Raw genomic sequence first — 26,355 nt, 5'->3', positions numbered from 1 at the left:
TACAACTCTTCTTTTGTAACTGTTCTGTTCTGCAGGAGTATCAACCTCTAGCTTTAATGCTGAAGGAAAACTTATTTACTTAGAAGCAGCTAATATTTTACCCACAGTATCTGAGTCTATAAAAAATATCTATAATACATTCTTTATTTAGTTTCTGTTTTCCTGTGGGACTATTTCTTCTTTGAATCAATACAGGAGACAGTGAACAAAGATGTACTAAGAGTTTATTCCTCATAGCTGATCCATTGGCACTCTTGGAAGACAGAGCCTTTCTGCAGGGGCATTCCTTGCCAGTGGGACTGGTGGCTCTGGGTCAGTTCTTGCTGTTTTCAGGTCTGCTTCTGGAGTAACTGACCACGCTGTCTTTCACTGCCTCTGGATGAACACCTGCACTGTAAACAGAATGGGATGGCTGACTGTATGCTGATAACTCAGTGTGTAAACTGAAATGTGAGTCACAGGGAATATCACCAGCTCTGCATTTCAGTTCTGTTTGAAAGTAGAATTTAATCGGCGGCAATCATGGAATGCCATTGAAAACAGGCTACTGCATGGAGAGAGGGTAGCAGCCCCTGTGTTACATTACAAAGTTTAACAGCATGGGGCTGGAGAATTACCTTATTTTTTGTTGAATGAGTTTGTTCTGTTTCAGCTATTAAAGAGCATTATATCTTTGAGTGCTCCACGAAAATGCTGGCAACCACTCAAATGTTGTAACCAAATGTTTGACTGTGTGAACATCAACTGCCTGATTCCAGCAGTTTATGTCTCCTCAGGATGGCGTGGGGTAACCAAGTGGGCTAGAGTACTTCCAAACTAAATATACTGTTGCAATTCCTGTGCCAGTTGTCAGCAGCATTTCCAGTCTTCCCACTGTCGCACAGACGCATGCCAATGTCTGGGGACAAAATGGAGAGAATCTTGCATAGTCATCATTCTGGACAGTCAGGCATGAGTTTGGGAAGTGGCTCTGGAATCTGCATACTGAAGACATTTTTACAGCTTTAGATATTCTGGGTTTTCATTCATCATTAGAGCTAGAAGAGGCTGAGTATATTTAATAGGTGAGCTTTTCTTTGAATGCAATACCTCTGAGTGTTTGTCAGTAACGTGGAGTATCATACTAAGGAGAGAATGCTCAGTGGGATTAATCAAAATTCTGTTTACAGTGTAGGGACTGTTAGATTGGAAATGTTTGTAAGTGGGACAAGTATGCAATGAGATTGCATTAAGTGTTCAATGCAATGACATTTTTACTGTGTTCTGTATCGTTTATCAGACTTTTGTTTGCTTCTGAGATGTCAATTGCCATCCTTCCACTTTACTTCAGAGATCCCATTGAACCAGAGGAATAGATTCATACTGGGATTCTCGTGCTGTCCCTGAGAGGCAAGAGCGTGAAGCTGTACAGCCATTACATCTGTTAGGCATAACAAGTGCTCTTCATTGTAAATGGACTGTTCTCTCTGTTCCCCCATTATGTTAGAACCAAGTTATTTATTGTCTTGTATTTTAAGCAAGCGGAAGACATTTCTGCTTGAGCATAATTGGAAGGTGCCTGAGGATATGGGGCTTAGCACAGTGCTGAAACCCTGTCAAGTTGGTTGGACACCTGTTGTTAACAGTTAATTTCCTCGGTAATAAGGCCTGGTAAGAGCACAGCCTACCGTGCTCTCATTGCAGAAGGATTCCTTGAAAGACACAGTTTAAAATTTGTAGACCTATGCTATAAGAAATAAATCCTTTTTTTTTTTTTTATGGGATTGGGGGAAAGCTCTTGGAGTTGTTACTTGGCTTATAAAATATCTGAGGAATTGTTGAGCAGCAGTCTTGGGACTAAGGAAAGCATCTTTTTGTAACCATTTGTGTTTAAAAGTCTCTCTGAAAATTCCAAGAAAAGATATTTTTTCACTTAGAATTAAATTTTGTCTTGGTATGAAAGTTACGTAAAGAGAACAAAAAGGATTTTCAGAGAATGTTGTGGTTTTGCTACAGAACTGCAGTCTCTAGCAGCTGATGCACTGGAAGAACTTCAGCATGTTTTGATGTCCAATAGATCATGTTCTTTCTGCAAAGAGACTTATTTCCATACGAAATGGCATCACTGTGCTCTATTGTCTGTAGTCCTGGGAATTACATCCCATAGGCTTTATTTGACCTGAAAGCAGATACATATATTTTGTAATATGCCAAACATAAAGATGACTGCCAAATGGGGTAGGTACAGAAATGGTTTTAAAGTGCCAAGCTCTGTGATGCTGGAACACATCCCAGTTCTGGATTACAAAGCCTCATGGATTTATTGGTGGTCAAAAAGAGATGGAACTAAAATTAGAATTAATTAACATGGATGCAGTTCAGTACTGAGCTTTGGCATGACAGCGTAGGAGACAGTGCTAGGAGAGAAGCACTGCTGATGTGAACTGGACGCATAACTCTTCAGACTATAAAATGTCCGAAGTCCAGTCATGCAATGATTGCCAAGGGAAGAATGTGACCTGTCATACTGATTTACAAAACTAGTTTCATAGAAGTGAGGAAGGCAATAAGTAACAAAACAGCATGCTAAAAATAAATACAAATAAAAAACACTCTGCTAGTTATGTGATAGACCTTTTCTGAAAAGGAAGGTGTCTCAAGAACCCTGAAGTTAAGCTTTCAAATCCAGACTGTTTCAGGCCACCCTCTTTCCTAGGAACACTTCTCTAATGAAAGCAATCTGTTTTCCTGCCTTTATATTCCTTCCCCTTTTCTGGTTAACCTGTGCTTTATCCCATTCATTGTGTGCAGAGAATAATAGACTAACATTTGAATTCCAGCACTGAGGTTTAGAGCTGCCCTCTCCAGGACAAATCTGATTTGGAACCCTTTCACTATTCCCTTCCAGCAGGGAGATGAACAAGGTGAGGAACAGGAGGCACGTGTGTTGCAGCTCGTGTTTCTAATGTGAAACCCAAACTCAGAAGTATCAAACTGATCTGTGTGCACGAGTGTATGTTTATACGTGTGTATACAGATGCTCATCTGTGCTCTAAGTTCCCTGCTATAAAGGCCGTTATCCTGTACTGATGTGATCACAGTACGCACAGGCTCAGTGGTAGTGCCATCAGTGCATCTCAAAAATTATACCTGTATTTAATTTTGTCATACATATGCTAAAATATGCATATCAGTAACAAAAAAGAATTCTTTTTATCGCAGGTTTTATAACTTGATGATCCGGTGCTTTGAGTTTTTTTCCTGATGGAGGGAAAGATTGCAGTCTGCGCAAATAACAGAAATTGTAATAACCTAACATTCCCATTTGTGCTGCCAAGACTCATAATGCAGTAAACAGAGCAGTATCTGAAACTGTAATATGAAACGCTGTAGAGCAAGTTTCAGTTTAGATCTTTGTTCGTTTTTGTTACTTACCCAGGCTGACAGTCTCTGCTGTAGTTCCTTGTTACTGCTTTGGTCTTTAAAAGCACACTCACAAGCAGCGCTGCTAAGTGAGGGCTTGGCTCTTTTGGATGCTGCATCCTAAGACAACTCAATCAAATGGAAAAGCTGAGCAGATACAGCACTGTGAGTGTTTCCATGGCTTCTGAGTCTGGAAGAGCAGAAGTACCGATCTGAACATATTCTGTGTCTGAATGACGTCTGAGTTTCAGACTTGGGGCTTGGCCATTTCTACTGTTACATTTTGATGATCTACTCACGCTTCCTTGTTTCAAGAGTGTACCATTGGATTGAATTCTGGTTTTTCTGGTTTTTTTGGTGACGAACCATCACTACTTCCTCTTTTTAGTATCCCACTTTAAGAACTGCTTTTCGCCTCAAAATATTATCCTTTCCTTTTTGGTCTCCTGTACCAACTCTCCCTCAGCCTGCCTACATCTAGAGCAGCACTGCTGCATAACATTCAGTGGTGCTTACCAGAAGGCATGTGAGCCTTTGCACTGCAAAACCAAGGGACCTAAGCCTTTTTTTCTTCCTTCAGTCTCTCGCTTTCAATATCTAACAAAGAATCACCTTAGCATTCTCTGATTTCCAGGTGTTTACAATGCTGGCGAGAGGGAGCTTTAAAGGTCAGATATTGAAAAGAGGTAAAGGTACATGCTATTAAGGAACAAAAAACAAAGAGCTGTCATGGGAATTTGAAGACACTCTGAAGGTTATACCATAAGTGAGATTACAATCATGTGTTGCTGTGAAGGCTGAAAAATAACTTTGTTTACTAGCAAAGCAAAAAATCAATGACAGTCTGCACTGTGTGACATAGCTTGCGCGTTCACTGCCTGCCAGTTGTAGCACTGGGTGCTACAACATGTATGCACTTCAGCACTGTGCCCAAATGATCAAATAATAGCCCTGACATCATCTTAGGTGTTGATCCAGATCAACTTACTATGATATTGAGAGCGTGTGTCAAAAAGACCTGTGTTGCATCTGGGGAGGAATTTCCTTCTGAAGAGCACAAACGACCTGGACTTCTGCATCTGATGATTCCTCTTGTAGCCATTCTGAAAGGGTGTTCAAAGAAAGGGTGTCCAAACTGCACAGGAGCCCCGTGCCTGGTGGGCACCATGGTGCTATGTGGCTGTGTCACCTCCCAGCAGGCAGCACCAAGGGGGCCCGGGCTGTGGTGCTGAGCATCCTGCAGGAGCTCAGCGAGGGGGATAGGAACCCCAGTGCATCGCTGGGACTCATAATGCTGCTGATGGCACCCCAAGTACAATCCCCACCTACTGTGCCAGCTCTGGGCTATATCGGGCTGGTGTTTGTGTCAGCAGCACTTGCTGTTGAAGCAGATTGGCTTTGCAAGAGAGAGGGACTTGTCTGCAGAGAGGGTTTCATTCTTTTTTGAGCTACTGAAGTTTGTGTATGCTGACACTGTGAGCCCCTAGAAAAGCCTAGCTTAAGAGTACTCCTGTACAGTGACATGCAGCATATAGCTGAACGTCTTGGTTGGCCACAAAATTAATTTCTCTTCATTTATAGGAGCTTATTTGCATGTTAATCTTTTTACTGATCTTCTCTCTATTCCTCTTCAGACCACTCTAGTCAGTGATTTTAAGCATAGATTACTTCGGGGGGTAACTCAGTAACACAGTGTAATTTGTCATATTAGAATATATGAAGGCTATAAGCCTTTATTGCTGTGTGTCATATGACAAATACAAGTTTTGGAAACTAAAATAATTTGCTAAACTATGAATTGTCAATATAATGCTAAGATAAACATTAACATAACTGCTTCATCTGTGCATGTGAGAATGGAAGGAATTGTTGTACTCTTTCCAAGAAGTTCTAAGCCACTGAGAAGATCAATCTATGTGGGGGAAAAAAAATGACTGGAAGTAGCTATTAGATTCTCTTAATGGAGAGCTGATAATATTGATGAAATGCAAACAGCTTGTCTGGTGTTAGAGAGGTAGGAGAGAGTTATATGCTCTTTGCACAGAGCCCATTGGGGCAGGGAGATTTATGTTGAGAAAAGGTACTTCACACACTTCAGGGGCAGTTTATTAAAGTGAAATAATTCAACTACAGCAAAGTTCATTTAATAAACTACTTTTTAAATAGCAAATAACATGTTTGTTTTGTTTTGAGTACAAAATTGCTAGCATTAATACTTACAGCAGATTGTTTATTCTAAGTGAAAGTGGTTTTCAGAACTGCTGACTGACTTAATCAAAACAGAGAAAGAACCAACCTGTCAGCAGCCTTTGAGAAGGAAAAGAACAGTTATCTGTGCAAAGAGAGGAACCCTGCTTAGGGTCAGTGCTCTGCAGTTGGGAACAGTTCCATCCTGTCTTCTATTTTGGGGTGCCTGTAATAGTGGCTAGGTAGTATTGTAAGTAAATAATAGGGAATGTTATCAGAAATTGAGTTGCTCTTGTTTGATTTTCAGTTCTTTTGTACTTATAACAGGAATTTTAATCTATTTGCTACAATTACATTTGTCTTAGTCGATTTCAATGGTATTTAACCCATTTTTTTCCTGAACAGAAGTGTGTAGTGCTGAGGGTGCTGACTCAGTGTCAGTTTTAATGTGACTTTATTGCCATGGTTTGAATAATTCTTAAAAGATTGTCTAACTCTTCACCGCAGAACAGTAGGACTTTTCATGCTGGCTTCCAACTGCTGGCAATAAAGTTGACAAGCCAACCCAACCTCCTTCCAGGACATTATTCATTAGTGCAAAGGCATTTATGAAATGATAGTAGTGTTACATAGTGCTTAAGATGGCTCAAAAGAAATGTTCTCTTCAGGCCCATTCCAAGGTAGTGGTCTCAAAATGACAGAAGGACTTTCTTCAAGTTCAGATTCTGCTCAGTTTACTCAGCTATTGTGTGGTCAGTGTTATGATCAAAGTTCAAAGCCTTTGACACTGTTTCCCACAGTGTTTTCCTGGAGAAGCTAGCAGCCTGTGGCTTGGACAGTTACGCTCTTTGCTGGGTTAAGAACTGGCTGGAGGGCCGGGCCCAGAGAGTGGTGGTGAATGGAGTTAAATTCAGCTGGCAACCAGTCATGAGTGGTGTTGCCCAGGGGTTGGTATTGTGGCCTGTCCTGTTTGATACCTTTAATGATGACCTGGATGAGGGCATTAACTGCACCCTCAGTAAGTTTGCAGATGCAAACTTTGAGAACTTGCAGATCCAAGTTGGCAGGAAATGTTGATCTGCCTGGGGAAGGCCCTGCAGAGGGATCTGGACAGGCTGGATCACTGGGCTGAGGCCAGTAGGATGAAGTTCAACAAAACCAAGTGCCAGGTTCTGCACTTTGTACACAGCAACCCCAGGCAACGCTACAGGCTTGGGGCAGAGTGGCTGGAAGACTGTACAGAGGAAACAGACCTGGGGGTGTTGGTTGACGTTCAGCTGCAGATGAGCCAGCATTGTGCCCAGGTGGCCAAGAAGGCCAGTGGCATCCTGGCTTGTATCAGAAATAGTGTTGCCAGCAGGAGCAAGGGAGTGGTCATCCCTCTGTACTCAGAGGCTGCACCTTGGGCACTGTGTTCAGTTTTGAGCCCCTTACTACAAGAAAGGCATCAAGGGCCTGGAGTGTGTTCAGAGAAGGGCAACAAATCTGTGAGGGGTCTGGAGTACAGGTCTTATGAGGAGCAGCAGAGGGAGCTGGGATTATTTGGTCTGGAGAAGAGGAGGCTCAGGGGTGATCTTATTGCTCTCCACAGCTACCTGAGGGGGAGACTGTGGCAAGGTGGGCGTCAGCCTCTTCTCCCATGTAGCTAGCGATAGGACTAGAGGGAATGGCCTCAAGTTGTACCCGGGGAGATTTAGGCTGGACATTAAGAAAAAATTCTCTGAAAGAGAGTGGTCAGGTGCTGCCCAGGAAGGTGGTGGAGTCACTGTCCTGAGATGTTCAAGAAACGTTTAGGTGTTGTACTGAGAGACATGGTTTAGTGGGAAATATTGGTGACATGTGTGGTTGGACTGGATGACCTTGGGGGACTTTTCTAACCTTGGTGAAATATATGATTCTATAATTAATTTCCTGCAGAGCTACCCCTTGCAATTCCTGCCCTCTTTCCTATGGATGCTTCTCTTTGCTATATATCAGAGTGGGATTAAGAGCTAAAGAAACATGCTAATTACTTAGTGGGATCAGCATCTGCTAATGAGATGGGCTTCTACAGTCAAACACTGGTCTGCCACAAATCTGCCTTCAGATAATTTACTCAGAGCAGATCTTTGTCTCAGTGAACTAGATACACATTTCACTTGAAACAGCCCAGTTAGGAACAGCATCAACAGGAAGGGGCTTCTGCTAAAACAGGCAAAAACCTTCAGGCACGTGCTCCTATTTCACTGAAACACAGCAATGAATTGTGCCTGTCTTGCACATGTCTTTCAAGGGTGTGTGTTTTACCTGGGGAAGCAGGCACGAAGCTTGTGAGTGTGGTCATGATCCTACAAGTATTTTGTTCATAGCTTGTTGCACTGACTTGAAGTGGGATATGGGTGGTTCCGTTTTTCTTGCTGACCTTGATCACCCTGATATCAATGAAGGAATCAATCTTGAAAAATGTTTCTCACATTGAAGTGTAACTCGTAACTTTAAAATGTTCAGTATGGGCTTCATGATGATATGCTGAAAGACTGATGGGGAGAGGGGCTCACATCATCCGTGCTTCCAGGGGCTTGCAAGATCTCCACTGCACTTGTGTTACTGACGGTGGGCTGAAAAATATAGGAAGCTTTCATGCTAAATATTATGCGAATTGTTATCTAACTAGCTCACTAACATCCCATGCCAGACGGAAGTCAAAGAACCTGACTTCTAAGCAATATTTCAGATTTGTAAGCAATACTTCAATAGAAACATTTGTAACGCTGTGTGGTGATTACAGTTGCTGAAAATCCCCAAAATACAGGAACACTGACTTTGAGGAAAGAAGCATTAAGCTACTTAATGCTTTCAAGCTATCGGGAGAACAGTGACCCCTGCTTGTGCAGAGGCATAGAACACAGACGATGAATACAGCGCTCATGGGCAGTGAGTCACACAGCACAGAGCCGTGCTGCATTAGCAATCTGCCGGTAATGTAGATTTCTGTCTTGCAGAGAAATCTATAGCTAGTAAAAGAATGCAAGAGTAAACTTATGACTCTCTTATCAGTCTGAAATTAAAATCTTAATGTTTTCCTGGGGAGTGTGGGGTTGAGGATCAGGGATATCACATAACAAAACTATAGTCTGGGTGGCTGATAATGGCTTTGGTTCTCACGCTTTGGGGTTGCACAGACGTCACAACAGGGGCAGTGGAAGTCGGCTAGTGAAATAGATGTGAGGTTTGATAATATGTATGTAGTTACATAGTAATTTTAGTATTAAAAAAGTATTGCACCAACAGTTTCCTTCCCAAACACCTTCCTTTTCAAGATTGATACTGCTTGTGTTTAAATTCATTTACAGGTAGAGGTATTAAAGAAATATGCAGAACGTGTGCTTGCTTTTAGAGGTTTCTTACAGCTTTACAATAGGTGTATGGCTCCACATTTTTCATGAATGCTTGTTTTCAGCTACCAAGAGATCTATTTTTTCAGTATTTTATCAACATGCTTGTCAGAGGAGTGGATCACATTGGCCAAGTTAAGAAGACAATAGAGTGTTTTCTAGTGAGTTTTTCCCCCACAGGAATCGCTGTGTCCTTGTCTTGTGTTAAGTTATATCATTCCAGACAAAATGGTGGCTTCTCCTTTACCAAGTAAAGATAAAAAATGCGTGTGTTCAGGGAACTACCTGAGCTGAGAGAAGAAATGCAGACTTGTGAAGCTGTAACAGGAGTAGGGAGCAAAATGAGTGGAGAATGTGACTTAGTAGATGAGCGGTGTAGGCTTGGAGACTGCTCAGCAAGGGTTACAGAACAGCCACAGTACCAATGAAGAATGAAGGGCAGTTGCTGCCTAAGAGTACAATTCCTGCTATGCTCAGGAGAAAAGCTTTCCATGAATGATAAACGTGAAGGGTGTTGTTTCATTAGAGGTGTTAAAGGTGATGCTTTGGAAGATAGAGAATTAACCAAACAGAATGGTAGCTTCCATCAGGAATAAATATATATATTCATTATAGTAATAATAATTACAGGTTGTGTCCTATTTACTTACTTGGTGAAACTGGCCTTTTAATAATCTTCCTTCTGTACTCCAGTATAAAAGAGTTAATTTACTCGAGTCCTTTACATGTTCTAGTGGAAGTTCTGATGTTCTGATGAGTGGGTGCTGAATGCTTTCATATAAAATTTGGATACAATTTGGGGTCTTAGGTTATGCCCAAAAATCCTTCCCTTGATTTGTGTTTATACATTGGCCCAAATGGGTTTGTAAAACATCCAATGGATGCTAACTGGCTTAGCGATTGCATGTAGCTAATAATGCTTGCAACAGTTATTGCTTCCTTTACTTCTCCTAGAAGCCCTGTATCAAGGGCAATGCTGTTCTGCCATCTCTTTTCCTCTGTGTTTTTCCTAAAATGTACATGTTCATCAAAACAGGAGCTCTGCATTTATTAAAACTATCTAAACTTGTAAATGCTGGAACTTAAAAGATCATAGGTTAGTTATGGGCGAGAGAACGTATCAAACCAGAATTATAAAAGAATCTTTGAACTGTAAAAATATGCATATAGATTAGTTATGGATACACATAGCATTCATGCATAGAACTTGTCAGAGTACCTCTACAAGTATGTCGCTGCATCTCCTGAGCAAACTCTTCCTGGAGATGACCTATCTGATTTCAGATTTTGTGAAGCTGAGATGTAGAAACCTTTGGATGCTGGATAGATAGGAACACGGAACTTCACTCATTAAAGCAAGTACAGCCCCATGGCTGTGCTCAGAGGCTCTGGCTTTCATTGTCAGTATCAGGGCATTTTTTTGATACTGGCAATTCCAGTCTGCTAGTAACAATCTTCTTGTTCATATTTTTCTGCATATAAGGATGTAATGGGCAGTCAGATTGTCAGGAGAAACATGAAACTTTTGTATTTACCTTTCTAAAAATAATGCTGGTGGAATTATGTGAATATTTGTGTTACTAAAATTATACCCATTCATAGGAATTTATTTCCCCTCTTTCGAGAGCTGAGGAAAGGTTGCAGGGTGGTTGAAAATAAGAAAAGGATAGGGAAGGGAATTTAATTCACAAGCAATTTATTTGCCTTTTTTTATCCTTTCTTTTTTTCCTCTTCCTTCCTCTAGGCCTGTTGGTAGGTTTGATTGTTTCTAAATGCAAGGTGTCAGTCTCATCAAGTTTTTTCCCTGGAATAAAGATGGTTGCCTGGGGAAAAGTCACATTCTCTCTGTTTCCACATCTGTTTTTCAGAGGCTGTTGGTTTACTTTCAAGATGCATCAAAATGGCAGCATTATCTGGCTGTTTGTGTATGCTGCACTGCATAATATAATACCAAGGCTGCATGTTTTTCTCAGTGCTATGTGCCCTAGGTTTTTTGTTCTGTGTTGGTCTGCATGTGCTAAACAGGAGGGATGGCCAGGCTGGGTACAGACACCTAAGAATTGCAGCTGTGATCCCTGTCTTGGGTTTAAAAACTTGCAGACTTCTCTTGTACCATCATGTGTGTCTTTAATTATTATGTAAGGAATGAATGGGAGAGACAGTCTTTTGAAAGTAAAAAATACTGTACTTAGCAGTATCGGGAGAGTTTTCCATGGACATGAAATACGCTCAAACTTTCAGAGACTTGTTTTTGTAATATCCTAAAAGGGGAGAAAAGCTAAAGGTTTCTCTCCTTCCCCTGTGTGGTTCTTTTTATTTTCTCTACCTCCTCTCCCAGTTTTGTTTCTGGTGTATTTATTCCAGTTCTCTTTATTTACCTGCTTTTGAGTCATAAAGCTAAATAGGTTTTCCTTGTTTCTTGAAGCTCTCTTTTATGCTGCTTAAACACTGTACTATGGCAAGCATGACAGTTGATTGCACATTTTCCGCATCTGTAATTTGTATGCCAATTGCTTATATAAAACAAAGATGTTAGCTAGGCTTCATAATAATAAAAGTTAAATTGAAAAGATGCTTGGATCTTCAAGTTTGATTGCTGTAACAAACGTAGAATCCAGTGCAAACACTTGTGAAGCTAGAAAAAAAAATAGGCCATGGGGAAAGAATGTAATGTAAATAATTATAATATAAAATGAAATGTGCCCAATGTTTTACTTTTTTGTCTAGTTAGGGTGAGCTTGTCGTAACCTCTAAAAAGGCTTGAGATTTCCATGTGTTTGCCTGACAATTTTTTGTGCAACCATTATGTCTAATATGGTAGTGTGTGTATGTAGTAGATGCAGATTTCATGGTTACATCATCAAGTGAAATAAGTATAAAGTAGAAGAGGAAAGTAATTAAAGGCTCATGTGTATATTTCTCTTGCTCATGGAAATTTATGTGGAAGCAGTGTTAGTACTTCAAGTAGATTACCAGTCCCAGTAGCACATTTGGAGCACTGATAACACACTGACTTGTGCTCTTGTTTGTTCTTTTCCCAAGATGGAAATGTGGCCATTCTCTGTGAGAACTGGCTGAGAAAGCAGAATGAAAGAGCTTTTGCCTGTATTTTGATTTTTCAGATGGGCCATATCCAGTGTGTTTTGGAGAAAAAAAAAACACTCTTTAAGAGAAATGTCAGCCTTACTTTTCGCACAGCTTTATAGTGCCTGATATAATGACACAAAGGTCAGCACTCCCATACCTCTAAGACTTTTCCAAGCAATTTGTAATCACACGCATAAGGTCTATTTATAGACAGAAACACATATTCAGTGTTGGTGGTTTCTTATTCCTTTTGAAAAATTCTGTAGAAACAGTGATGGTATCTTGCTTGTGTTCTGATTTTTTTTTTTTTTGCTTGTGTATCAGCCTGTGAGATTAAATTCGGTGTTACTAGAGATGAGCTAGAAACACTGCACACAGTGGAGTGAGGCACTGTAGGAGGGCACTGGCACTGCTTTATTAAAAGATGGCATCAATTTTTATTTTCTTTTCGAGGAGAATATGCTCACTAAAGCATAGGTTGGCTTGAGTTGGAAGGGACCTTAAGGAAAGATCATCCAGTTCTTACTTGTTTGCTGTCAGCAGGGTTGTCACCCATCAGATGAGGCTGCCCGGGGCCCCATCCAACCTGGCCTTGAGAACTTCCGAGGATGGGGCATCCACAGCTTCTCTGGGCAGCCTCTGCCAGCGCCTCATTTTCTTCTCTTGTTTTTCAGTGTTCAGTTATAATATCCGTGGAGCTAGATCAGATGACCAAATTTCCAACAACTATACCTAATAGAGTAGTGAAAGTATTTGTAAGGTGAGAGTTCTTGGTCTCTACGTGTCCTGTTGCTCCAGTCTTCACTGCTCCACTGGAAAGGTATTCCAGCAAGTTCTACATATTCAAGTCATGTCCAAAACATATCTGATATATTTTATGTGCCTGTATCATAGGTTCTTGTCCAATTTGTGGTCAGCCATCTATCTTCAAGCACAGAAACTTTGCTAAGGAATATTTATATTGTCTAACTTTGCATTGAAGTAAGCACTTGAACTTTATTGCTTTCATTCAGTTGCTTTAAGTATTTGAAGTTACTGATGACATCTAAACAGCTGTTCTTTTGTATGGAAGCAGTAAGCCGGGCAGCATCCTTTCACCTTTGTGTGCCTCGCCCTGGAAGTCCAAGTGCTTAACCCAGATGTATTAGGCTGAACTTGTGGCCCTATTGAAATGTCCTCATTGCTGCAAAGGTTTGCATAAGATGGGATTTGTTTCTGCCCACGACCATGACAAAAGTCGTTCTGTGTGTCAAATTCTAGACCTCTGCCACCTATTTTATGTAAGAGTTGATAATGTAAAATAACACACTGGGTAAATGCAGTAATCCCATTCTCCTTCATACGATCATATGGCAATACTAAATTCTGAGCCATTCTGCCAGCACACTTCAAAAACACAGGAAGCTTTAGTACAGTAATTAACTCAAATATCAAATCACCTAGTGTATTGCTTCAGGATATTACATTCCTAACGTTTAAATTTTGCTTAGGCAGCTTTACCTTAGACTCTTAAGCTAATACCGTGCATTCCACTTATTTTAGCTCTTGTAAAAGTCTTGTAGGAAGTGTTCAGTCAAACATAGAATCTTCTTGTAATTTTCTGCTTGTAGAAAAGTCTTACATGATTTCTAGCAGAATCCCAAAGGTATCATTGTGTTCTTTGGACTTCAGTATTGATCTTTATAACATAAAACTGTTATTCATAGCATGCAAAAATGATTAATGAACTGCAGTGAAATAGTTTCCTTTGATTAATAACATCTGAATTAACAATGGCAAATATAATGTACAAAAATATTTAAAACTTTTAAAGTTTCAGTGCGCAATAGGGGTTAGATTTGCAGATATGCAGGCAGACTAAGGATACTTCTGCTTGGCTGTCTGCTGAATAATATTGACCTTGCAAGGGGGTCAGTGGAGGGAGAGGCTGTACCTTCTGTTTGTACCTTGTGATTTGGAACCTGAGAAACTTAAATTCTATTTTTGAATCTGCTTTGTTTTTTCATTGTGTAAGATTGTCACAATCCCAACGCATCTGTTCTCTCACCTTAAAAAGGAGATGTTGGTACTTACGTTCCTCACAGTTGAGTTTTATGAATTATATGTTTCTCCATAAACTTCAAGTATTTGTATTGAGTGTTAGCAAATAATTATCTACAAAATACCAACTACCTGTATGTGTCTTAAAAAATAATAACAATAATCAAGTGTCGTCTGTTTCTTCTGTACAAAATGACCATCTGTTTTCATGATAATTATCAGAGCAATTGAATAAAATAATGAATATGGTAGTGACTGACTAGTGTTGCATTCTTATAGGAAAATGAGAACCGGTTTGTATCAGGAGCCAATCAATAAAACTGCCAAAGTAGAGAGTTTTCTATTTTTCTAAAGATTTAATTGCACAGTGTATTTTACAAATAATCGTAATTACGAAAGATCATGTCCTGCATTGGGTAGCAGTTTTACAATGGATTGATGTAACTTATCTGTGTGACCTATTGTACGGTACCTGCTTTAGCAGGTATGATGATCTCTTGAGGTCCCTGCCAATCCCTGCGATTCGGTGATTCTGTGATGTTCTTGTGTCTCTCATCATTCTGACAGGGTGTTTAAAATTTCTTATACCTCTTGACTGTTCACCAGGATCTTTATGTAATGAATGATTTCTCCTCTCTGGGGACTAGATAGCAATGTGGTATCAAGACTTTAAACTCAAAGGGCACAAGTTGAAAACAAATTTTAAGTGACAGACAGCAGTTGAATTCAGAACTTTCATCATCCTGCGTGACTTGAGTTGAGCATCTTGTATATATCTGTACAAACAGCTACAACAATAATCCAGGGGAAACAAAAAGAAAATAAATCCCCCAAATGCCCTGAGTATCTACTATGCTAGCCACTGTTAATCTTGCGGGTGAGCATTAACCAGGTATGCAAAATACCCTCATCTTGTGCAGAGCAGTAGGGCTCCAGGAGGGATGTTCAGGGTGATGGTAGTGCTGAGCTGCTTCAATTCCAGAAGCAGTGAGACTCCTGCTTAAAAACAAAAAAATGCATACAGAACAGTGCAATTACTTTTGGTCTTGTGGAGTTAATGTTTGTTTGTTTGTTAGTTTTACCGTATTTCTTACCATGTCTTTTGAACCCTGTAGAGGTTACTGGTACAGTTTCTGTGAAAAATGGCTGCTGGCAGCCCTTGATAAATATGGAGGTAGGATCTCAATAGGCTCACCTGGTTTGAGTGGCATAAAAGCAGCCCCTTCAGCTGCTGTAACCATAGCTGACAGCAATGGAACAATCTAGGTGCTCCCAAGCACCCGCTGCCATGGGCCCATCTCTGCAGATCATCAGGCCCCAGCTCTGGTGGTGGTGTCTGCGTGTGGGCAGGATCCAGATGCAGCACCCAAGGCTATCAGTCTGATAAGCTTCCATCGCTTCTTGAAATACCTGCACAGGCACCCTGGTAAATATAAGCACCAAATCCAGTTGTGATTATACTGTTCTGCTTTTGGCTTTAAGTAGTAGTATAGAGTTACAAAAATGTTAGCTTGTGATTTCAGGACACTAGGGCACAAGGTGTAAATACTTCTGTTGTTGTAACATTAATTTACACACACACACACACACACACACACACACACACACAAAAAAAAAAAAAAAATCTCCACAGCACTGTTGCTGTAGTTTTGATCAAATCTGTGTGTTTACTAATACTTCCCATGCACTGAAGCTGATAGCCATTTGTGTACCAGGCAGGAGAAAGCAAGGGCAAGCTGCTGTCCGCCTGCTGCATGTAGCACTTCTATCTCCAAGTTTTTGAATCTTTAACAGAGTGGTTGTACGCACTTGGCTGAAGCCAGCATTTGAGATATGATCACACTTCCCCTGGACTCAATTGCTTCAGTCAGCAGAGCAGTTACGAGGCGATATTTATGGAAGAGGAGCGATGGCTTCCTAATGGTGTTTGGAGGTAGCGCAGGGGTTAGAAAGACTTTCAACTGCACAAAAAATAACACTGTTTTCCTTTACTGGAGCAGAAACAGTGATGTGTACAGATGCAATAAAATAACCCAATAAAATAACAATATACTTCAAGTATTAATGCAGTAGAAACGTGGGAGGTCCTGCTACCTGAACTTCAGGGAATATTGACTATAAATTTCAGTGAATAAATATCCTCTGGTGGCTTGTTGGAGCCTGCTACTAACTGCAGCTGCAGCACGTCTATAGGCAATTCTGACCTTAGTGGTGGATTAAGGGGCCTTTTCCAAAGAAAGGAAACAAGGTATTGCTCATTTGGATTATTTCATGGCTATTAAGTCAACCAAATGCTAAACTGTTCATTCTCCTGTTCTCCTTGGAAGCTGTCCTGTCTACTCTTTCATAAGCCTGGCCCGGCCTCTGCCCAGGCATCCTGCACATGCCAGGACTAGATTAGAGCTTAAAACTCTTCAATTTCCATTTGATCCTTACTTAACTTAGCTATTTCATACCAATTTCTGCTAATGCTGATGGAGCTTCTCAACTTAAATAGCTCTTCTTTGTCCCCAGAAAGACATTTTTTTTTTTTAATAACGGTGAAGTATTTAACTCAAGAGAATTACAAATAAATGACTGATGATGAAGATGGGTAATTCATATGTGTGTAGTTTACACGTCTGAGGAATCAAGATTTTCTGCTTTTTAGAACTTCATAGCTTTATTTTAAAAGTTATTACCTCAAGAAATTGAAGTTCATCACTCTTTACAAGAGCTCTTTTTCAGACTTTGAAATGCACCAAAGGCACCACTGTGGTGATTTATCGTGCTGTGAGAAGTGATCAATCTTTGTAATGTACTTACAGCAATCATGATGTCTCAAGGCAGCTCTCAGCACTCTTTATTGCAGTCGCACATATGAGAATGTTGGTAGTTTTCTGACACTTTTTGAAGGAGGGAAAAGAAACAGTACAAGCAACAACCACCTACAACAACCCAACCCTGGCTGACAAAATCGGATACTCTCAAACCCTTCAGCTGTTCAGTCCAGAAAGAGAAGACAGTGTGAATGTTCTGCAGAGTTCAATCATGGAGCAGACGAGTACAGCAGCTGGATTCATCTGTCAGTTGTTTCAGGTCAAAACTAGGTCTGCAGCAATAATTTCTTTTACTAAAAATTTAGATTCCTGTGGATCTCACACTGGCTCTGATTGAAAGGAGAAGGCTTTTTTACGCTTTGTTTTCTTGATTTTAATCTGCAGGTCAGGTTTACTGATGGAATTCTGCAGTTGTATGACTCTTGAAAATATTTTTCTGTTGAAACCTCAAGAAAAAGAGTACATTAATAATTGTTTTCATTAAAGTACATGAGCAGTTTTCCTCAATTTCCTCATTTTTTTCTCAGTGTTTTCAAGTGGAAGCCTCCAAAGTGACTTGAAAATTTCTCCATCTAGTCAATTTCTCAATCTGATTCTGAATATTTAATTTAAAAAAAAAAAAAACCCTCAGATATCACTGCTTCTAAACCAAGTATTTTCATTTACCCATTTCTGTGATGCTGTGACTGTTCCTGTTTATCTGAGAAGGTCTGAACCAATCCTTAAATTAGGTGAGATTTTTGGGCTGACTTTCTGGGCCCGTTCCTCTTGGCCATCAGGAGCTTTAGGACTTCTTTAAAATGACTTGAGTTTTACAACAGTTATCATTGATCACTCTCTGTTAGTCTCTAAAGAAAAGGAATAAAAATTTCCCGATGTTTCTCTACATGTTAGTAAGAGCCTCCAACTACCTGCAGGGCAACCCAAGTACTGGGATAATGCTGGTCCTGCTCTGCAGTGATAGTTTTCAGAATGTTTTGCATCAAGGTAACTAATGGTTGGATTTGGAAACGCTTGTTACAGGGTTTTCTGGTAATTTGAGTGGAGGAAACAAGTTGCTTTTTTACTGGGTGAATTTAGTCCGATTATCTTTTGTGTTAGAAAGTTAAAGTGCAGCTATTCTGGGTAGCCTCCAGTACTGGCTGAAAATGAGCAGAAATAAACTGAATCATGCTCTTTTAGCTTCCTTTCAGAATATTTGCTTGTGATTTTGCTAATAGCATAACTATTTATTCTTGCTTGCGTGCAGTTTCTTTTTCTGTGTACATGAGAAAAGCGAATGGGCTCTGAAGCCTTTTCCGTGGCGAGGCATTGCCCTCTGCCGGGAGCCGCGGGCATGAGCCGCTGTCAGGAGCCCCAGCTGGAGCGGAGCTGCAATCCTGGCGGCCTCCTCGCTGCTCTCATTCCATTGCATCAGGTGATTTAGTCCTTTTCAAGCTAGGTAAAGACGTAACAGAATGTGTACAGTAAGAGACAAGCAATTTGAATGACAAACTTCATTCCAAGCATAGCTTTATCAAAACTCCAACAAGGGGCTCATCTGCTGACTTATCAAAGGATTATTTAGAACATTGTTGTGCTTCAAGTGACATTGTTTCTAGCATTAAAAAATCTGTTCATCTGCCTTCTTCCAGCAGACGCTTCCTGTAAAAGAATTGTCACGTTATAAAACATTTAAAATGATATTTCTGATTGTGAAATTGATGGACACCATAAGTAGCTCTCTTTTAAACAGAATGGTTTCTACACCTTCATCCTTGGATATTTTGCTGAATGTCTGGTTTGCTTTAGGTATGACATCCATAAGTTCTGGGCTAAAATATTTGACATAGACCACATCAAGAAAATCTTTCTGTAGATCAGAAGATAAACTGCATTACTTAAGAATAGCGCTTGAAATATGAAGGAGATATTTCTCTGAAACTTCTATAATTGAAATCTGCCAAGTTAACACGTGAAGGGTGTGAGTTTGGTCAAATAGCCTTCAGTATTCAGCTGAAAGTGATAACTGAAAAGCAGCATCTTTCTATACTGAAAACAAAAACACCTCAACAACGAAAACCCCACCGCAGCAAGTTCCCTTGGTCTCCAGAAAAGCTACGCCTGTTCTGTGTTTGTTTTTTCCTTCAGTATCTCCTGTTCTACTTCTGAAAGCTTCTGATGTGATATGATTTCACTGGTTTGCATCATTTTGACTCAAAATATCCAGCATGTTCATACTTCCTTTTTAGTAGTAAAATTCTGGTTGTGACCATTCATATGCACCTTTTCTGTTTCTGAGATGTTAGGATAGTTAGGATAGAGATGAATCCTGAAGCAGGTAAGGTGCTAACAGATGCTCTTCCTGAAATAGGTTCTCTGTGATGGCTGGGTGTCTGCAGGGTTGTGGAGTAGTGAAAAGTAATAAAACCTTCTAAGTTCTAATGAAATCACATGTGGAGATGTTGGGGAGAAAAAAAGACATCAAATAAGAAGTGCTGAATACAATTAATATCGTGAGTGTAGATTCAGATGTGGATGGCAATATCCTCCTAGTGTCTCTGGCAGTATGTTTGAGCTAGAATGATGTGTGAGCTGACTTGTTAATGAATGCTTCGTTTCATTTCAAAAAGGCAGTTTTCATTAGTCAGTGACTCAAGCTTCTATAAATATGCCTTAAATAAGGCAGACTAGTGCCATATTGTATCAGTGTCTGAATAACAAGAGCAAGTGAGAGCTGAGTCATTTCAGTGACTCATTTCATGTTAGAGACCTAGTGTTATTCTCTACAGTATAAAATCTACTTACAATTGTGTTTCTGAACACAACTTGTATGAGATGCATTGCATTGATCAGAGCAGCAAAAGATATTTGGCTTGCATGTAGCAGAGATCATGTCTGAGCATATTATTTTCTTTCGTGGTGAGTAGCCTGTATTTCATAGCCATCTGATCATCCCTGAGGCAGCTAGCTTACTCCTTTCACCTGCTAAGGAAAAAAAAATAACATTGAAATGAATCTTCTTAAGAGGGGAAACCTTTTGCTTCATTTGGTTACTGCAGTGCCTATGATGCTGAAGTGTGTTGTCTGGCATACAATAGGACAGAAGCCGATTTACATGAAGGAGCCACCAGCAGATGTTTTTCCACCTAGGCAATTCATGTTGTTATAGCAACAAGGTAATTCATATATTGATTGTGTAGGAAGTGAAGCTATTTCACTTTGAGCCATTTTGATATTTTGTGCAGACCTGTTCACTCAACATATATTAACTGCACTTTAATTTCCAGTGTAGAAACGTGCCAGTTATCGGAACACCTGTTGCCCTGGATAAGAAAAGCAGTCTTCTAGTGTTTGTTTTTCACTTTATTGGCATGGAATAACAATAGCACTTCAGGGAGTTCTAGCAATTATTTTCTACATGTGTTAACCTTGAATTTAAGTTCAAGTCTGAACCACCTACAGTTATGACTTGACATACTTTTCTCAGCCTTAAAAGCCCCTCTTAAATCAATTCCTCTACCTGATTATACCCTCCAGAGTAGCTGCACGAGTTAGTAATGAGTATTTACCAGATACTGAGAAAGCAGAGATCAGCTCAGAGCTGTTGGCATGTCTGTTCCTGTTCTATTCTTCTTACTGTGGGTGACTTGCTCTTGGCGTTTAAGTTTCTCCACTTGCCAAAATCATTCTTGTCTGAACTCAGGTATCTAGAACATTCACTACCTATATCAAGTTTCTTAGCCTTGCTTTTTGTTTTTCCTTTTGCTTTTTTGCCCCCAAACTAAGCAGGTTGCACACTGTCCCAGGGAAGAATGGTTGTTAATGCACTGGTTTAGGCTGTGAAACAGAGGAGCTCTAGAGGCACTGGAACAAACCCAGAGGTTCCAGCTCCACAACGGGGAAGTGAGAGGGCTTGGGAACACTGAAGCTGAGCTCACAGGATTTCTCAGGCTCCTTGCTCTACGGAGTTGGGAAACATAACTGCACTTAGTGGTGGAGTTTCTGAGGCTCCCCCTTAATCTGTCTGAGGTGAGTTTCTTTTTCAGATATCGATGTGTTTTGCAGAGAAAATCTGGGAGGACGTTATTGGAATGATGAACACTCCAGCTGTACCCATGCCTAAATTGGTGCTGCAGTCTAAAATGGGAATGTTATGGCATTGGAGAACGTTTTATAAAACGTTAACTTTGAACAGAGGGATTCATTTAGTTCGGTCTCAACTTTGGCTGAATTAATAGTAGGATTATAAGGCTTTTATTAATGATTAAGACTCTCACTGTTTTAGAGAACAACAGTCTACTTCTTACTGAATTGTAACTACTTTCTTGGAGTAATTGTCTTTGGTTCCATGTGACAGTATCAGTACATAGGAACAAGAATCATTCCATCCTCTTCCTCCTCCAAAACTAAAACAAAAGCAAGACAAGAACAGACCGCACCCTCTCACTGTTCCTTCTGTATTTGCCAAAGTTGAGGGTACTTCCTGCTTTTCTGACAGCCCCTAAGACTTGTGACTGTTGTATCTCTTGACCAACAACAGGACCATGGGGTTGGTGCAGCCAGGTAATGCCCATGCTCTCATTTCATTAAAAACACATAAATGGAAGTGACAAAAATCGTAAATAGCAATATGTTTTCCAGGAAATTTCTTAATTGGAAGTAAAAGTAGAAATTTGCAAAAGAAAAACTGTTACAACAATCAATCTTAGCCTTCACAAGTGCTATCAAAATTTTTCTGTTCACTAGTTCTTTCACTGTCTTGCAACAATAAAAAAAAAAATGTAGTTTTTCCATTAAGAAGGGGAAAAAAATCAATATTTAGCAAGCGTCAAAAAGAAAAATCCTAGCTTTCCTAATTCCATTCAATAGAATTTAGTCTACTGATACTCAGAGCAAATTACTTCTGGCTTAACAAATGTACGTGTGGTGTTATTAAACTTCTCTAGTAGAGCTGGGAGCGATAAGTTTTGCTGTTCTTTTCAGTAACTGTGGCATACAATTGCATGCTTTCCTTAACCATGACTGAAGTGTCTGGCTGGAAGGTACCGTAGCTTATCTGCTCTGTTAAGGAATTGAAATGATTTGTAATCTGAACTGTTCTGTCACATCAGAGCTCTGTTCTGCAAAATTTATATTGTTTTCAAGCTTAGCTGTGTTGTCAGCCACACAAGGACGTAAAAAGACGTTTGCTAGTCAACTCAGATGAGATACCCGAAAGTTCTGGCTACTTCTCAAGAAAGCAGAAACCTTTCTGCATACATAGCTCGTGCTATTATATCAAGGAGGTTACACCATTCTGTCACTATGGAAATCTCCCAAAACCAGCAAACCTGGCCTTTTAGGTGTCCTTTCTATCTTCACACTAGAAGTAGTTCCCTTATGTCTTCCATGTGAAATAGTTAGGCTTGATAATGAAGTGCTTTCAAGGCCCTTTTCCACAGAACACAGTGACCTACACAAACCACATGGCAGCAGGAGACTTGACCTGAGCCAGGACCGGGCTTGACATCCCTGGCAGGGGAGTCAGCTCTGGACGGCCTCTGGAGCCTGCTGCTTTTGTTCTTTCTGTGGACTTCTAGAAGTCTTAGCAAGTGTTGATTTTGTCCTGTGTAAGCTATTCCTATATATCTTTATGATCTTCAAGACTGAAAGACTTGAGGCAGTTTTGGAGATATTTAAGTTATTTTTGGTGAAAGTTCACATTCTGAACTGCACTGGTTCTCTGCCTGTACAAAGCAGAAGAATATACTTCTAGAAGAAAGCATGCAATATATGCCATGTGTCTCAGATCCATGTTATTGTCCCTAATATAACCCTAAATATGAGAAATTGCTGGCATAAAGTAAAAATATTGCCTCATGGGTCTGTGTTGTCAGATGTCTAGTAAAAAGCTACATCATTCATCTTAAAAATAACATTGTTGGAAAACAACACCCACAAAACATTTTTTTCTGATGTATTTGCTAAGTTCTTTAATTGAGTTTTTGGTTCCATTTTAACTTAGCTTAAAACTATTATTTTTCTGGAGCATATGTCACAAGGAATGCCTAGCTTCCCATCCAAGTAAAATGGATGCCAATTAATTTTGGTTCCAGAAATTAGAATATGGATGTGTTCATACCTGAAAGATCTCTTGAATATTTTTTGTAAAGAACAAAAATACACTATACTATTGAGGCCTGCAAAAACCTGAATCAATAGGCATGACTTTTTGAAATTAATCTAGCAAATGAAACATCCTCTGTAATTATGAAAACAGAGCAGATTTACCTGCTATAGCTTTGATCGCTGCCTCCAGCTCCATCTGTCATTTTTCCGACTAGCTCAGGTGGCATATTGCCTCAGTTCTCATCACTATCCTGTATGGTCATAGCAGTGATAAGAAACTCCATAGACAGTTATGTCTGCAAGCTGCAACCTAATAACCAGCCGAGGAAAATTTAATAATGAGCTATCGATGATCCTGGTCCCGTAAGGAAGTAAAGAGTTGACCCTGCCATGAAAAACTTTTTCTCAGAAGGGCAGCTGTACTGGGCAAGACAGCTGCTCTTGCTATTTGCTGAAAATAGCTGAAAATTTTCTTTACTTCATTTCTTATGAAGTCCTTTTGATCAAAGGAATAGCTTCTATACAAAGAATGATTAAGTGCACTGGCCTTCAGCCTGACGAGGTGTGACTAGTGGGATGGAGAGAGGGAGGGAATGCAAAAGGTCAATAGCACTGAGAGTTTTATAGAGAGAGTGAGAGTAATCATTCAGCCTCTCCTGTAATCATAGCTACTGAACAGAAAATGAAGGCTGATTAAGAAAATAGAAGTATATTTCCCTGTAAAGCACAATAAAAAAAATTCCAATGCTCTGCCACAGTGTGTAGTTGAAGTTGAGTTTGTTCAGATTCAAAAGACACAATCATGGAAGAAAAATTCGCCATATGTTATTAACCTCTGAAACCCTCCTGTGGTTAGAGAGTCGCTGAACTGGAAGTTCTTGGAAACTGGACAAGCACCAGAGTATGATTGAATCACAGAACTGTTCAAGTTTAAGTGACTTTGGAGGTCATCTGCTCCATAGTATCATAGAATGGCCTGGGTTGAAAAGGACCTCAAAGATCATCGAGTTTCAACCCCCCTGCTGAGTGCAGGGTCGCCAACCACTAGACCAGGCTGCCCAGAGCCACGTCCAGCCTGGCCTTGAATGCCTCCAGGGATAGGGCATCCACAACCTCCCTGGGCAACCTGTTCCAGTGCGTCACCACCCTCTGTGAGAAAAACTTCCTCCTAATATCTAACCTACATTTCTCCTGTCTCAGTTTAAAACCATTCCCCCTTGTCCTATCACTATCCACCCTCTTGAACAATCGTTCCCCCTCCTGTTTGTACGCTCCCTTCAAGTACTGGAAGGCCACAGTGAGGTCTCCCCAGAGCCTTCTCTTCTCCAAACTAAACAAGCCCAGTTCCCCCCAACCTTTCTTCATAGGAGAGGTGCTCCAGCCCTCTGATCATCTTGGCAGCCTTCCTCTGGACCCCTTCCAAGAGCTCCATGTCTTTCTTGTACTGGGGGCCCCCAGGCCTGGACGCAGTACTCCATCCAGATGGGGCCTCACAAGAGCTGAGAAGAGGGGGACCACCACCTCCCTCTCCCTGCTGGCCACTCCTCTTTCAATGCAACCCAGAACATAGTTGGCCTTCCGGGCTGCCAGAGCACCATGCTGGCTCATGCCCAGCTTCTCATCCACCAGCCGTCTCCATCAACCTGCCCAGAGCAGCATCAACACTGAAATCAGACCAGTTTGCTTAGGGCTTGTCTGGCCAAGTCTTTAGCCTCCGAAGTTGAAGATTTCATAACTGCTTTGGGACTTCTTTGAGTACTTAGTTATCCTCACAGACAAAGCTCTTGCCTTGTTCAGACAGTACTCACCCTGCATCAGCGGAGCATCTGTCTTCTTCTCCAGCTATGCACCACAGTGCAGGGCTTGGCTCCATCAGTCTCAGTAACTTCCTTGCAGGTACTGGGAAGCTGCTCTCAGTTCCCTCAGATTTTATTGTCTCCATGCTAAAAAAGATAATAATAGTAATTTCTCTTAGTACCCATCTATATGCATTTGCTATTGGTTGATGATAGGTGTGGGCTCCTGCACAAAATGGACCTTTGATCTAGCCAAGTATGGTGGTAGTAAACCTCCCCTGGGATCTCTTTCAGTACTAGTTCATCAAGACATTCATTCTTTTACAGTCCACATCAGAAACAAACTTCAGGAAAATTGTATAACTTGTGTTAATTTTTTTCCATTTTATAAAGTTTTTTAAATCAATTTTGAATGGTAAAGTTAAAGATCCTTGGATTTTCAAAACATCCAATGAGAATGTCCTTGGTGTGGTTACTTTTGAAGGTGTTAGCTAACAATCTGCAATGGTTGCACAAACGCGCGGCACATTTGTTTTGTCAAGTGCTGCTCTCTTTTCAGACATTTGCATAGAAAAGATACTAATGGATTTAGACAACCTTATGTTCAAAAGGCTTATGGTTAGAATTCATTATGCTATTTCTGTGGGTTATACTTGCATAGAATTGCATATTGTATGCAGAAAATTCATTTGAAATTAGTCATATTTTGAATTTCAGGAAAGCCCGAGTAAACTACTTAATAGTAATATATTATGATTGTTTTATTATATCACAACAATGTGGAAATGGTAAGGAATGTATACAGCTGTGGTGCGAATACTAAACTAAAAGCATGTTTAATGCTCTCTTTTCAGAAAGCACTTAACATAACGTTATAAAGAAAAACTTTTAAAATTGACTGTGCTGTGAGGGGTAACACTGATATTTTTTCTCTGGCTATCCTTCTGGATCGATGGTTAACTCTGAAAACATCAGTACCAACTTAGGTCTCTTAAAAACGGATACAGTTCACCTGATGTGTGTGTATGTTAGGGCCAGTTTGGGCTGAAGGATTAACAGCAGGTCTCACACCAGAGTGCTAACATCTCATTCCTTTTTTGCTTCAAAAGACACACAATCTTTTGGTCTAGATGATTAGTAACTGTGAGGAGGGCAGTATCTTGTTCTAATAAAGCTGTACTATTCAAATGTTGGTAGGGGTCGTGTGAAGGAGAACTAAAATGGAATAAATATGCAAGACTTTTTAAATGTATTAATCATTCTAAATGCCGATATCAGAATTCATGAAGTTGTTTCAAACCATTTCTGCATATAAAATAATAATAATAGGTCCATGACTCATCCCTGTTCCATCAAACTTTCAGATGTGTTGCCCTTAGGTTGAATTGCTCAATATGTCAAATTTCAACTTGAAATGCAAATGTCTGCTGAAGCTTTCCTGCAAAAATGACCCATTTATGTGGATTTAACAGCAGATGTTTGCTAGGAGCTGTGTTACTTGTTTGCATTGCTTGGAAAGGTCATTTAAATTGCTTAAGTATTTGCTGTCAATATCTTATC

The 26,355-nt window shown here is 40.2% G+C and overlaps 1 protein-coding gene and 1 long non-coding RNA gene across 5 annotated transcripts in view; one reads left to right on the top strand and one right to left on the bottom strand.

Annotated features, from left to right (window-relative positions):
* IQSEC1 (IQ motif and Sec7 domain 1) overlaps positions 1 to 26,355 on the top strand; it is a 323,384-nt gene that overhangs the window by 102,756 nt on the left and 194,273 nt on the right. The window lies entirely within an intron of this gene.
* Positions 208 to 3,626, bottom strand: LOC110404736. Its single transcript, XR_002442472.1, has 2 exons — positions 3,415 to 3,626; positions 208 to 392 (listed from the first exon to the last, which is right to left on the bottom strand). It is a non-coding gene; the product is annotated as an uncharacterized LOC110404736 (long non-coding RNA).

Source organism: Numida meleagris, chromosome 11 (genome assembly GCF_002078875.1).
Source record: "Numida meleagris isolate 19003 breed g44 Domestic line chromosome 11, NumMel1.0, whole genome shotgun sequence".
Classification (NCBI taxonomy): Eukaryota; Metazoa; Chordata; class Aves; order Galliformes; family Numididae; genus Numida; species Numida meleagris.
Note: the sequence above shows the minus strand (reverse complement) of the source record. Positions and strands in the feature narration are given on the sequence as shown.